Genomic DNA, 15,383 nt, shown 5'->3' on the forward strand with positions numbered 1-15,383 from the left:
GGTTAAATCGCTATTGTGTGTCTTGGACAGCACAGCTACGCATTCATGAGGCAGGCCCGAAACCATACAGCCCTGTCACCTCTCAACTTTACATAATTAATTACTCTATTTTTAATAAAGCAGAGGTGTACTCTTTTCTTGCTGTTCCTCAGTATCTGCTTTTCTTCCTATCCTTCACACCTTACTCCTTCCCTTCTCTCCATTCTTCTTTCACTTTCTGCCCTACTTCCACGTTTCATCTTAATAACCACCTCCCCTCATTAACTGCTTATCATTTTTCACCTTCTCTTGCACTCTCTTTTCATGCACCCCACTTCTGTCTGCTCTTCTTTCCTTTCTCCTCTTTCCTTTTTTCATTCTCATCATGTTCACTCCAGTCTTGCACTCCCTATCTCTGCTTTCCTCACTTCTCTTCACATTCTTTGTCTACCATATCTATCTTTGCCTTCAGACCTCTCCTCCTTCCTCACTCTCCCTTTTATGTGTTTCCTTCTTGCGCATTTCTTTATATCCACTCCAGAAATCAGTGTTTGTTCTCAGGGTCATGAATGTTAATCTTGGTATGCAACTCAGTCTTTCATCTTTCTGAGGTCGATAAAATGTGTGCCTATGAGCTAGATAACAACATTTCAAATTCAAGGCCCCCTTTGGTGAATATGTGCTTTACAAACATACATGGTATGTTAAGCACACTTTCTTTGCAATATTACACTGGCATTATTCTCTCTGTCCCTCCTTGACCCAGTACCATTCATACTCGTATCCATTCCCCTGACCTCCTTTCTTTCCCTCAACCCATCTTTTTCTTTTTCCTTTTTCTCTTCCTCAGCACCTCCAGCCATGCCCCCTTTCCCTGCTTGCTTCCTTACACCCTCATTCCATTCTTGCTTCCTTCCTTACACCCTCATTCATTCCCCATCCTTCCTCCCCTGGTGCATGTATTCCTTCGTCCTCCATTCTTTCCTTACTTTCTTTTTTCCTGCTCCTTCCTTCACCTCCTTCTTTAATTTCCTCCTTTCTTATCATCAACCCTTCCTGATGCTTATCTTGCTCCTTTCCTTTCTTCTTTCTATTCACCCATCACACATCATTTACTTCCCTTCTCCCTCTATTCCTTCATTCCTTCATTTCTTCCTTTCACATTATTTTCTTATTTCCTCCTTCTTTCATCTGTTACTCATATATGTCCTCACTCCAGTACTGCCCTTCCTGACTGCATTTGTTGCTGCCTTCTTTAATGTATTCTTTCCTTCACCGTTTCCTATCTTTTAAACAGCACAGTACAAGCACATTTTCTTTAGTTTGCAAAGTTGCCTCAATTCCTCCAATGACCTTTCCTACAGCTGTATTTAGAGAATTACACAGATTCTTTAATTTGAGCTCACTTTTAAGTTGTTGTCATAGGCTTCCCATATGTTATATTATGTTATAATATATTGATTTGTACATCACACTAATCACCTGATAGGGTATACAAGCACTTGGGCAGGTGTATAGGTCTGAGGTCCCCGAGGTGCTTATGTGAAGAGCCAGGTCTTCAGCTTCTTGCGGAACTCAAAATGTGAGGAGGTGGCTATGATGTGTTGAGGCTTGTGGATGTGGTGGAACCAATAAAGGAAGTGGGTGCAGCCTCTGGGGGAAGTGGGGGGAGCCGGGAAAGTGGGTGTGGCCTCCTAAAACAATTTGAGCACCTGCACTTAATATTTTACAAATTAAGCACTGTCACTATTACAGCACTTATAATATTAGAAGCTCAGGATGATTTTCTTTGAACATAAGTAGCTCTTATTACAAAAAAGGCTGTAGACCCCTGATGAAACCCAGTTTCTGAAAAACAAGCCAAGCTTTTCATACAATTCTTCGGTCTGCTATTCAATGCCTTCTTTTTATACCACGCTTTAGGAAACAAAGAATGGGCAGCTTTTCTTTCTTGGTACTTGCTCCTTCTCTGAGGAATAACCTTCTGTCTTAGATAGGCCTGGTGATGAATCACATTTCCTTTAATAATCCCATAAACCTGGCTACTTCAATAGTGCGTTGATTGCTTGCGCTGTTCAGTGTTGTGGTAAACAAACCATAGTCATCAGTCACATGGCGCTAAAACATTATGTAGAATGTACGAGTGCTATACAAGTGTCACATGTAACATAACATAATATAACAACAGCATAGCGAAGCATGGTATAACACAACATAAACAACGATAACACTCAGAGGGTAGAGTCGTGATTGGCATTTCTATATGCACTAAGAAAACTGATGTTATGGACAAGAAGTGTTGTAGCATTATGTCTGTACTTGAACTAAGAGAGCTAAACAATAGATATGCCAGAGGGGAAGCAACTGCTATTCATTCCATAGACTGAACCACAGTAAACTAGGCATTTAATGGTTTATGTTTTTCCTGCTGGGGAAATGTGCCTCTGTTTCAGTTATTAATATCGACCCAAGTAATCTTTCAAGGATGTTGGTTGGTCTCTGTTCTCTTTCTCGTTGTACCTTCCTGATTTGAAATGAGGCTGCTTCTGCATGCCAAGAAACACTTGAACTGGGAGCCAACAAGGTCAAATCTTAGATGTACCCAGATTAGACTGCACTGAGTTTAAACGTGGATAAAAAAAGATCTATTTAGAACATACTACGATTTCGAAAATAAACCTTAAACATAAATCTATCTAAAACAGAAAAGTATATAGTTTGTGAAAGGGGCGGTTAGGGGTCTGTAGACATTAAATAATAAAAGTACAGCTACGGATAAAGACTACTGATGATTGGGAATCATATTCAGAAGGTGCAGTTGATGAAATAGTTACCTATGCCAGTTGATTCTCTGTACACAGTCTAATGTAGGTTGACATTTTCTGTTCTGTCACTAATGTCGGGGTAGAGTTTCATACCAAGGGCTAGAGTTTTATTTGAAAGCTAAACTTATCTCTGCATGGTATATTGTACGGAAAGGTGGGGCACGGGTCGTCTCATCGCCATGTTTTTAATTTTAAATGGGTTGAGCCCTAAATAAAGTCGTAAGGTGATGCAGTGATGTTGCTACTTTGAGGAAGAAGATGGGAGCGGAGGCTCTTCTAACAAATGCACCATCAGCTCCCTATCCACATTTGCGTTTAGTAATATGTAAAGCTAGGATAAATACCAGTTCGCAAGTGTGTAAGGCTGAGTGGGTTACTTCAACAATGTTATCTAGGCCTGGCATGCAGGCATGCAGAATAATGCTTAGCATCTTTAAGAGAACCGTGGTCTAGACTTTGATTTGCAACTGATTAACCTGAAAGATTTAGTTAGAGAACTGAAGAGTTATAATAACCACCCTGCTCTTGAAAGACTGCTATATTGTGTAGGCATAACCGTACCCTGCTAAAATCATTTGACTGAAGAAGAAGAAATTAATTGGAAAAAGATATGTCCTGCTCTATCAATACCTTATAAACAACTATGGTTCCTGTGGAATCACCCAGCACACATTAAACGGATTCACTGTGTAAATGACTGTTTACCTGATAGAATAAATATTCAATTAAACAGCTAAAAAATTAAACAAAATTAAAAATCCTCAAAAGGAGGTCTGTGGGTTCATGATTAGCTTTTGATTTTTCATCCAAAAGTTCCAAAATGAGTGTTCTTAGATTTCATCCATACTCTTTTCACAGCTAATGCTTATTATGCTAGTTTGTTCATGCATTTTGTCTGTGTGTCAATATAGTTTACTAATTCTTGCGGGCTGCGAGGTTTTTTTAAAAAGATTTATTCTATTAGGTACATATTGAGGGGCATATATTCTCATAGGGTTGCACAGCTTTTGCACCACGCAAAAAGGGGGAAAAGGAGCTGCAACCCATAAATTTGATTTATCAAGCCACGCTAGCCCACCTTGAGTGGCCCTGAGTGGCTTTATAAATCCAGAGTAACGCAATGCACAACAAATCACTGCTGCTATTTCACCAGATCCAGCTAAAACTATGATAGAGATCGGACAATCAGCAGCTGTATTTAGGGAAAAATCTGGATTTACGTTAAATATCGCAAAAACACAAATAATCTGCACACAGCAAGTACGTATTAATGACGCCAGGCTTATAGAAGAGGCTATATATTTGGGGATTCGAATTAGCACATGTTTGGAAAAGATGGTAATATCTCATTGGGAACCTTTCTTATCCAAAATAAGGAAGGATTTGGATAGTATAGAAGGCCTGCATTCATCCCTAGTAGGTAGATGTAACGTTTTAAAAATGGATGTTTTGCTCAAAGTGTTGTATTATTTTAGATGTGTCCCCCTGGAACTTACACGGAATCAACTTCATAAATTACAATCTATTTGCAGTAGCTTCCTGTGGGCACAAAGTAAGCCCCGGCATGCAATGAGGTACATGACTTTACCACGACTTCGAGTGGGGTGGGCTGTTCCTAATTTCTTGTTTTACTATTGGGTGTGCTTATTACAACAAATGGGTATATTGCTGATTGGGGAAGTTGAGGGAAAGGTAGAAGAGTCCCCGAATATCTATAAGATCTTGTTGGGCTCAAAACAGAGAGGATTTTTTTTCAAAATTTAGAGCCCAGTTACTACAAAAAAAACAGATTTAAGGTGCTTCAAGCTGCCCATAAAGCATGGTTACAGATTTATAATATGCTGAAGATTGGTAATCTCAATTTTTACACACCTACCTCCTCTCTAGCACTACCTCCCTTAATCTTTTCCGATGTTGTCATGGCTGGATCGCGGTGAAAGGGTTTTATGACCTCGGGGGATTTAATTAATAATGGTGCTATCGTACGTGTCTGAATTTGATCTCCCTCAAGCTGTTTTATTTTAAATATTTACAAATACGGGACTACTTAACAAGAAGAGTAGATGTAACGAATTTGGCTACGAAAAGTAATTTGGTGGAGACATTGAGAAAGCACGGTAGGATTAGTAACTTATATCAAAGCCTTATTGAATTACAAAGGGTTGACCTCGAAATACAGAATCTTAAATGGAATAATAAACTAGAACAGGAAGGGGATATCCTACAGGAATCAATTGCGATGGCTGATGAACTTCTGGTATCCTCCAGCCTTAAATCACAACATTAAAAAAACGTATTCAATTTGTATTATACGCCTGCCAAAATAGCACAGTGGGTGGGGGCTAAATGAGGGTAGATGCACGCGATGTGGAAAGATCAAGCTGATAGTATTCACATGTTTTATGAATGTCCAGAGTAGAAGCAATTGATACATAAAATGGAAGTCTTTCTGACAGAGGTGACAGGGGCAGATCGTGATTACTCCTAAGGGGATGATGTTGGGATTACTGGATGATTCATTGTTGAAACAGGGGATATATTAATTTAGATATCTTATTTTTATCGCTGTAGCAGTGGCCAGACTATGTATTGCGTCATTATGGAGGGAGAAAGAACCACCATCTTTTGAAATGTGTAGGGGCAGACTTTATGCTATGTATAATTTAGAATATAGTCTGTATGCCCTCAAGGGGCTTCATAAGCGCAGGTTAGGCATAAAGATATGGGGAACGCTTACGGAATATTTAAAATAATCATGATTTAGCCTAAGTTCCGTGTTTTGTATGCCTCGGTTTTAAGATTTGGTTGCCTCCAAGGCTCGGTGATCTGATATGAGTATTATATTGTTTCCCCCTCCTGATTGAGTTTGATTTGTTGTTAGGCAGATTTGGATATGTAATGGCCTTCTTGCTTTTTTGTGTATTGTGTAACGCATTGCAATGATATGTATGTCGCGATCCCTCTTGATTTGCTTTTTGTGTGCAAAGTTATTGTAAATGTTTATTAATTGTTTTTGGCTTACAAAAAAAAAACCAAATCACTGCGTTGCGTTACTCTACCCTAAGAAGGAGTTCCATGGGTGGAGCAAGGGTGTTCCCGTGCATTCACCCATGGATTCTGCAATATTCCCAAATTTACCAAAACTGGTAGACCTGGAAATGTGTCAGTATGCTATGCCTTCACAGGGGAGGCGTAACAAGGAGACATATCTATATTTCTCCTCGTTACTTCTGTGTTCTATGTGTGCTGCAAAATCCAGCACACATTGAAAGCGGAAAATGCCTCGGAATTGTTTTTGTGCTGTAAGGTGTCCTACACAAAGACAATCCCGCTTACAAAGCAGGCACCCTTGCACCTTTGCCTGGTGCAAGGGCGCCTGCATTGATGCTAGGCAGCACATTGTGCGCCAGCGTTGGGAAAAGACAGGAATGCACGTATTACGTTAAACACAATGCATTCCTGCCCATTCGCTGTCAGACAGCGCATAAAAGGTGATGCTGCACTGCACTGCGCTGCACTGTGCTGCGTGATTGTTTGGTAAATATGCCCCAGAGTTTGTTTAATGCATCTTCCCTAATTCTGATGGAACCATTGTTGCTTATAATGTATTGTTTAGCCAGGTTCCTAGGAATACAGGGTTGCCACATATTACTGCACAATTAATACACCAATAAACAGAAAGATTCCTGACTATATGCATGGTATTGGGAGATGTGTGGTCCAGGCACTTAAGATGATGACAATAATGTATGCCCTCCTGATGTGCCTTAAAATTGGAAACCTTATTTGTAGTCTTAAGCAATGAGTGCTTGAGGTAGATTCATACTGAGTTATCAATTAAACTAGAATATTATAGAGAGTTTGTATTGTTTATAAATAATGCAACGTTTTCGTTCAAGGTGACAGTAGAAGTATTTTTATATTCCTTAGAATGTGTGATTATTGTAATGGAAGCACATGGATACTAAAGTGTCGTTCACCTGTGCACATTATTTTGATAACAATAAGTATAAATCTCTAAACAGAGAACTTGTTAGCACAGGATTTATTCATTGACGTAAATTCACCAAAATTCCTGGGGTAGCGACATCCCATGTCCTTTGACTTTCACTCACACACACACTTACACATAGATGCAGATTCATACTTACACTCTCTCACATAAACAGACTCTCGCCTACAAGCAAGCACCCAACATACATTTAAAAGCATAATGTTTTACATAATTAAGCTGCAAAGGAATGTCCCATCCCAGCTAATTGTACTCCATGTTTAATACACTAATAATGAATAATGCAATATTATTTATTATACGTGTAATACACTAATTGACTGAAAACTAGGTGAGTGAAGGAAGCTCCAACCGAAGACCATAAGGACGAGCTGTTCCTGTAATTCTGGCATTGATCTTGCCACCTCTGTACCAGGGGTCGCAAAGGCAGTGCCTGGGGTCACAAGGGGCAAGTCAAGGGTCGCAGCTGCAACCCCTGGTGACCCTTAACTGACGTCCATGGATTAATTTATATAGTGCATCAATAATAGGAAAACATGTTTCAAGTGTAAACAAATTTACTCGTAAAGGAAACAATACATCTGGACGTAAAATGTTGCAACAGCTACAGTTGTATCCCAAGTTAAAGCTTCAACAATCTTTAAATTGATGACAATGCACACAGTACCAAATTATTTAACAAATAATTTTCTGGATTAAGCTACTATCAAATTAATTGAGCGGAATACATAGGTTTAGTACGCATGTGTTTCAGTTTGTACCCACATTTTGAAAGGAGATTTTTAATTGCGGTTGATAAGCCCTACTAGTATTTCAAATGTGAAGTGAAAATGGGGACGGTTGTGTGTCCATTTTGAGTACAGGCTAATGGGCTGACTCTCACAGTAAAATGAGTTCATGTTGATATTTATTGTAAGAAGCATGTCTTTCTAAACTCTCACCACCATGCAACACGTGCTGGTGTCCATTCATATAGGTGCACAGTGTGTTTATCTATAAGCTCTCTGCTGATAATCCGCCTCTAGAGTATACCATCGGTGTCCAACGTTGGGGCTGGGAGGGCCATACGCCCGACTAATAATAAGTATGGGCATATTTGCATACAATGCGTCTTAGTTGAACTCATTTACTTAGCACCTTATTAAAAATGGTAAGATTGTTGTAAATTGAAGTCTATGACCGAATGTACCGTTTTAAATTCTGTCAGGGATTCACTAAGGGATCCCTGGCAAGAATACGCTTATTTATATGTGCAATGGCCTCCGCCATGAGTTCGAAGTTTTTCACACTCGTAAACCCTACTGAGGGCGGAGAAAGTGCATGTTTCAAGGTGCGTTTAGCCATTGACGTTTGTAGATGCCCACAGACATGGATATTTGTTGCCATTCACAAACTCCTCTTATTCCTCTTTCAGCCCTGGAAGGGAGAGGATGTGTTCTAATGGCTAGAGCGGTCGATTTCAACGCTTGGGAACGTGGTTCGAGTCTCAGCAGGGACGTTCAACATCCTGCGAATCCGGGCAAAACACTTAGGGCCTGATTATTGATGTCGTTCGGAAGGCCTCCAAATCGGACTTCGCTTTCCCGGATCCGATTCGTAGCCCTTGTTCCAACCGAATTGTACACAGGCCCGAACAACCAAGTACGATGCGAAGATCACGTACGCGTTGATCGAATCATTCTGGATTTGAGCTGTACGGAGGGCTTTTCTAGCGAGATCGTAATCCGTCCCTTAATCTTCTCATGCCTACCACAATGAATGTGTCCATCGGTAACGCAAATGGTGCCCATGTGAAGCGCTCTGATTTCTTTGGGTTGAAACCACGCTGTATAAAACTAAAAACAAAAAACGAGACAGATTTTTATTTTAGCTAACAGCTGGCATGAATCACTTTCCATGGTGGGAAAGGGAATGAATCACATCCTGATTTGGTGGGGTTGTGCAGCAAGAGGTTCCTCTATGAAAGAAAATATATGTCCTGCAGAAAACAAAATGTGTGTTTGCACAGGGGATCATAGTGCTCTGTGTGGAATTCTCTGTTTTGGAGAACTCCATACAGAACGAATACAATCATTTTTTTAAAGCCACCTGACCTTCTCAATAGCCCACTCGGAAACCTGCACTTGGTGTGGGCTTTCCAGATGTACTTATAAAAATGTATGTAAACAGGAGCACGCAGTATATCTGTGCACACTTAGACATAAATGCGTGGATGCAGGTTTGCTACGTTTTTCATGACTAGGCTCCTATTTCAGTAAGTATTTTGAAACTCAAGCATTACCCTGTGCCTACGTCAGAATGCCTGAACCCACACACTTGCAAGTTTACAGCTATTTGCATTCTTTCGCTTGACACATTCCCACCCTAGTTAGGAGTTGAGATTTCCTCCTGTGGAACGTGGAAGGCATGATTGAAATCCTTTTCAGGAGAGGGAATGATGAGAGGATGCAAACAAACATTGGTTGAACTGCTGTAGGAGTAGCGATTAATTTGAAGGAAAAGATATGTTTGCAGTGGTGGAAAAAAGTCAAAAGCCAAACAGTAAGCAAGTGAAACGGAAGTTTGGTGGCTTGTGTAGGAATTAATACACCTGCATCTGCTACATATATGCATTTCATTTCATTTTTTGGCCTGGGAGAAACCTTAAATTCACAAACTTAAAACAGAACTGTTCTGATGAAAGTTTGTATGTCAGCTTCCCAGGAGTTCTCCTAGGACTCACTATCACTAAGAAAAGAATAGCCATTTTATCATACCTCCATGCAATTTTTTGGTGTGTTTCCTACCTATTTTTAACTTTGATGGATGTTTACTCCTGCCCTTCAAAGGAGTACATCTTGATCCATGGGAATGCACCTGCACATCTTTGTGCATATTCACTGGACTTCTGTGGGTGCACACCTACTTAGGAAGACATCATGCTGATGAAACCCTATGAATTGCCATCCCTTGAAACAATTTATCTTACCAGGGACCTTACACTGGTAAGATTGTAAAAACAAGCAAATTATTTATAGGTGTAAATTCATGATTCGCAAATGTAAAATGTAAGATTAATCTCGAAAAGTCAAGTGTTTGTCCACTGAATTCTGTCAAATACCCTCACCGCTGGTCATCACAATGCGCGGCCATCCATGGCCAATAATTTCATGTCGTTTTTCCTTGCCATGGAAACAGGAACAAATAGCAACTTTGAATCATGATTATGGTAATCTTATGTGGTTTGCAATTTTTTAAGAACGTCCAGTGCCGAATGAAACATATTTTCTTAAGGTTTATAATAGTAACGTGGAAGAACAACATTTTTTAAGCAGAAACACTCGCATTGAGAGCTTGGTACCCAGCTAAGTCTGTCATACGTCAGAAAAGAACAGTAAAACGAATGAGACAAAGATATGTTTCACATTTCAAATTAACCTTTCTAGATTTATTAGGCACATCAATTACTTCTGCAAAGGAAAACGCTTTAATAATGAATCAAATGATGACTAACAAACAAAAGTCCATTAGCCAATCTTAAGCAGATCTAAATGTTAAACCCATAACGAAAGTACAAAGAGAATTCAATTCTGTTTTAATGAGACCCCAAACAGACGCAGGGCCTTGAATATGAGTAGACACTGTAGGGTATCAATGTCGCATGCTGTGTATTGTTATCATAGACATCTATGCAGACAAGACAGATTCTTTCAATAGGAATATAACAAAATATTTTCACCACATAATCAAAGCAGCTCTTTCATTCCATATGCTATTGTAGAATTAAAAAATTAATGTTCAACCTCATTATTTTTCACTGTTTCTCATTTACCACAGCCTCAACAATTCTGGAAGGTGTTCAATCAAAATTTGAGTGCATTATATCTGGGACATTGAGCTGACAGGCACTTACTTCCATATTTTCAATATGTGAACTTTGGTAGGAACATTGGATATGACCTTTCTGACTATAGATTCCTGTTGGGGTAAGTATCTGTATTTATCGAGGCCATGGGCATTCACAAAAATGTTCCCAGGGGCCACAAAATTTGATCTGTGATGTGACCGAGGGACGCATTGATACCAGCAATGAGGCAGTCCTGGTGGAGGGGGGTATAGGGGAAGCAAAGCATGTACTAGTGCCTGAAATACACAATGTGAAACCAGAACACCTGGGAATAATTCCGGCATCCCCACTTTACCAAATTGTGTGATCCTAGGCAATTGTTTTATTTCACTTTTTCCCCTTTTTCTTCATTATCACATATAAGAGGAGCTCGAAATACAGGATTTTAGGATGTGAAGTACAAACCATTTTCCTGTTTTTGATTTTAATAAACTAAAATGTTGTTCCTGTATAATAGGAACCTAGACTACCCTAACAGTGCACATAACTGACTTGCCTCTTAGTTCACTATTGGCATTGTTGTCAGTGTGGAGGTAACATAAATGCTTCCAAACTCATATTTGAAAGTAATCACTTAAAAAGCATACATCTCAATGCACTGATATCTGATGTACTATGGTGAAATGGTTCTGCCTTTAATGAAATACTCATTGTTTGAATTTTGAGAGAAGGTATCATATTTTTACACTTTTGCTGCAAGATGGCTTTGAAATTGAAGGCTAAAGTTAAATGGTGCTGGAGACCCTAGTTACTGTCTTCCTTTAACTTCAATTAACCTTTAACTATAGGCTTGCATGTTTATTTAATATCATGTTACTGCTGAGCCAAGTGAGCAACAGCCTACTGCTGCATGTAAAGGTCAGGAGGGCCGCATGCAGCCCCGGGCCGTACTTTGAGTATCACTGATCTAGGCCTTTTACTCTAGCATATATTGTGATTTCTGTAAAGGGCATGGTACCTCTCTTTGGGGTGGTAAACTCCCAGAGGTGTAATGTATTGAAGCGCTTTTTAACCGTGTGCATCCTTAGGATTATCCCACATTGATTTCTATCATATACCCAACTCGAGGAATTTGACTGATGGCCCAATTCAACAAGATGTTACTGGAATTTAATGAAACAATTTCTATCAGAAACTGGGTTTTTGGTTGGGGGTGTGTGAACCTCTTCACAGAACAACCACATTTTCCATCTGGGTGAACGACTAAAGTCACAAAATTAACCGCAGGTAGCTTGGCACAAAAGCAGTCAGGCTTAACTTAGAGGCAATGCGCAAAGTGTTTATTCAGCACACAAACAGCAATAAAGTGAAGCACAAGACAAGCAAAATCCCAAACTAATTTAGAACAATGTAGTAAATTTTTATAAATTATTTAATGCAAATATTCCAATTAGTAGAAACAGAGATAGGCTATTTACAGGGTTTAGGTAAAAATAGTGCTTAAAAGCAAAAAGTGCCAACTGTGGTTACCTGGACACTGCAGACTGGGACAAAGTCACAAGTTCAGGCTGACCGCAATGGAGCACAAGCTGGATCCAGGGACCAAGTTAGTCCTGTTGGAAAATGTAACTTCAATCCTAATTACAGAGCAGTGTACCACGCTGCGGCTGTGCCAAGAAAAAATGTTAGGTGCACAACGATAATGCGTTGTGCAGCGGCAGTTCCGATGAGCTGTAAGGGCTGTGGTGTGAGCTTACATTGAGGCTGCATCATGTTGCATCAGTTCCGCCGAGGAGCTGTGAGATCCACGTCAAGGATGCGCCATGCAGCAGTGGTTCTGATGAGCTATGCAGCTGCAATGCAGTCTTGCCTCAACACTGCATCTTGCTGTCAGTCCGATGAGGTGCTGGAAAGAGCTGTGTCGGGTTTCTGTTACGCTACATTAGTTCTGATGAGATTATGGCTGGCCTGACTGAGCACCTTTAGCCCCTCTTCCAAGGGTCAAGGACTAGTTGGGCACTACTTGGAGGCTAGGACTCATACCAGGCAGAGTCCAGGTGCTAGGTTCAAGATGGTTGGAGCCTTTTCTGCTCCTGAAGCTCTGATCAGGAAGACAGTTAACTAACCCTTGGAGTCACTCTGGTGTTATTGGGTTCAAAGTGTAGGTCCAGTACTTCTCACCTAGACAGCGGGACAGCAGAACAGGGTAGCAGAGGGTAGCAGAGCAGTCCTTCTTGCAGCAGAGGAGCAGGGAAGTCCTTCTTCCGCGTTTCCCACAGGCCAAAAAGTGTACTGAAGAATGGGTATGAGGGTTACCTTTTTTATATCTGGTGCATCATCTGAATTAAAAGAAGTTTCTAGAAGACCCCTTTCAGAAGTGCTTGGAATCCATTCCCTGGTTCCAACCTGGCTACAGACACAGTAGCCTTGTGTGAAGGTTTTTGTGTATGAGCAGGGCCCAGCCTATGGAATTGCAAGTAGGGCTGTGCCCAGCTCCATCCCCTATCCTGTCTGAGATGGCCCATCCAGACACACCTGATGCCGCTATTGTTTGGCTGTCTGGGAGGAACATACGAAGGCCAGCTGCCACTTGCATCTAGTTATGTGACCCAGGAACAGGGTGAAGGCACCAACTAGGGCGGGAAAATGGCAACTTTATTAAAGTTGCATTTTCAAAATTGGAACTTACAATCTGACTTTACCACCCCTACGGTAGGCCCTAGGCAGCCCATAGGGCAGCATGCTTTGTAATTAGAAGGTTGGAAAAGTGTACTTTCAGGTTTTTCATGTCTTGGTAGTCATAAACTCCCAAATCAGTTTTTCAATACTGTGAGGCCTATCCCTCCCATAGGATAACGCTGGGGATTCCTTGTTACATTTAATAAGCTGTCATTTCTAATTGGGAGCAGGTAGCTATGTCATGTTTGGTACATATGAAATTGCAATTATAAACCCTTTTTAATGGTAAAGTTGGATTTTTCATTAACATTTTTCAAATGCTGCTTTTAGAAAGTTATCCATTATAGAATAATGGGTTAACCGGATCACTGTCTACGGGCTTGGGTATCGTATAGTATAAATAACAAATGGTTCTAGACTTTCTTAACACGCATCGAGTCAGAGACGTTCATAATTTGAGTACAATTTGTTACTTGAAAGAATCAGCACATGGTAATTGGTACATGTCAAAGGCACCCACTGTTTTTCTGTAGGGAACTTTGTATTTTTATTCTTAAATAAACCAATAAGGTCAAATTACCAAATAAATACCGATCAAAAGGTTGCTCAAAGAAAAGGGTGCAAAGAGGTAGTGTTTGTGTGTGGAGTGGATAGGAAAAGAAAAGACTTCAGAGTGAAGATAATTAAACGAAAGTAATTGCAACAATTTTATAATCCACACTGGTTTTAAGTAGAACATTCACCAGTGTATTAAAGCCTGTCCACAGTACATCCTTTTATCATAATTTTTATAAATGTTTTAGTAGTTGCAGAGAATCATTGTCCTTTTGTTGGATGGGGTAGTGGTAGAATATGGTGCAGGCCCAGAATTAGGGGTATATGTCTACGTTTCAATCCGACCTTTTGAGTAGAGGGTAATTTTAAACCTCTGCTTGCGGGTCTTCTTCAGGGCCAGGGAAGTGTAGGGGGCAACCTAGAAGAATAAACCTAAAATTAAAAGCTGTATTGTAAAATAATTCAAAAAGGGCATACTGTGGGAGCCGGGACTACTGACCTATTTCAGGTGCCTATTATTGGCAGACCCGATCCCCATGTGCTGATTCTTTCAAGCAACAAATTGTACTCAAATTCTGAACGTCTCTGACTTGATGTGCGTTAAGGAAACCTAGGACCATTTGTTATTTATACTATACTTTTAGAAAGTTGGCATTTTGCTGCCCTTAGCCTTTTGTGCCTGCAACCTGTCTTGGGTCACGTGACTGGTGGAATTAGGTGTGCCTCAATGGGGCATCTGCTGGCAGGATGGAGGGGTTGAGCTGAGCATAGCCCCACTTACAACTGGATAGCATGTGCACTGCCTGCACACAAAGTGTCCAATGACCCTGCATTGCCACAGCAGCCGACTACGAGCCAGGGCAGGGTATTCAGGGAAATCCATGCACTTCAAAGAACCTTTCCAGAAGCTTCCTCCACCTTCCAGAAGAAGGGCACTATAGTATAAAAATAGGACCGTCAGACCCTACTGGACCTGCAGATAGACTCTCAGAGGACTGCCGGCTGCTGTGACCTGCTGTACACTCTGCCAGAAAGCTGCTGTACCTAAAAGGCTGCTTTGCTGCCTGGAGACTGCCTTGAACCCTCATAGGCCAGCCCTGCTGTTAAGCCCTACATCTCCACCTGCACCCATGACTACTTGAAGTGATGTTAAGGGAAAGCTTGCTGGCCTCCTGTTCAGAGCCACAGGCACATAAAGGGGTCCCACCATCTTAAACTCTCACCTGGATCCCCAAGAGATGGCCCATCAGTTCAGGACCCTTGGTTGTGATGCTAAATGTGCCCAAATGGTCAAATGCCAAAACTGAGGAGTTAAAATACTTTGACCAAAAAAAGTTCTGAGAACCAGAATGAGGTGCATCGCAGAACAGATTGATTTGGTGGCTTCTCCCGCTATGTTCTTCTCCGCAGCAGCAAATCCTTTTCAGCTGTCTTTTGCCAACGGGGTATCAGACCTTGTGGAGCTCTTCAGCTACAGCACTCTGCCTCATGCTATTGGAGAACAGCG

This window comes from Triturus cristatus, chromosome 8 (assembly GCF_964204655.1).
Source record: "Triturus cristatus chromosome 8, aTriCri1.1, whole genome shotgun sequence".
Taxonomy (NCBI): domain Eukaryota; kingdom Metazoa; phylum Chordata; class Amphibia; order Caudata; family Salamandridae; genus Triturus; species Triturus cristatus.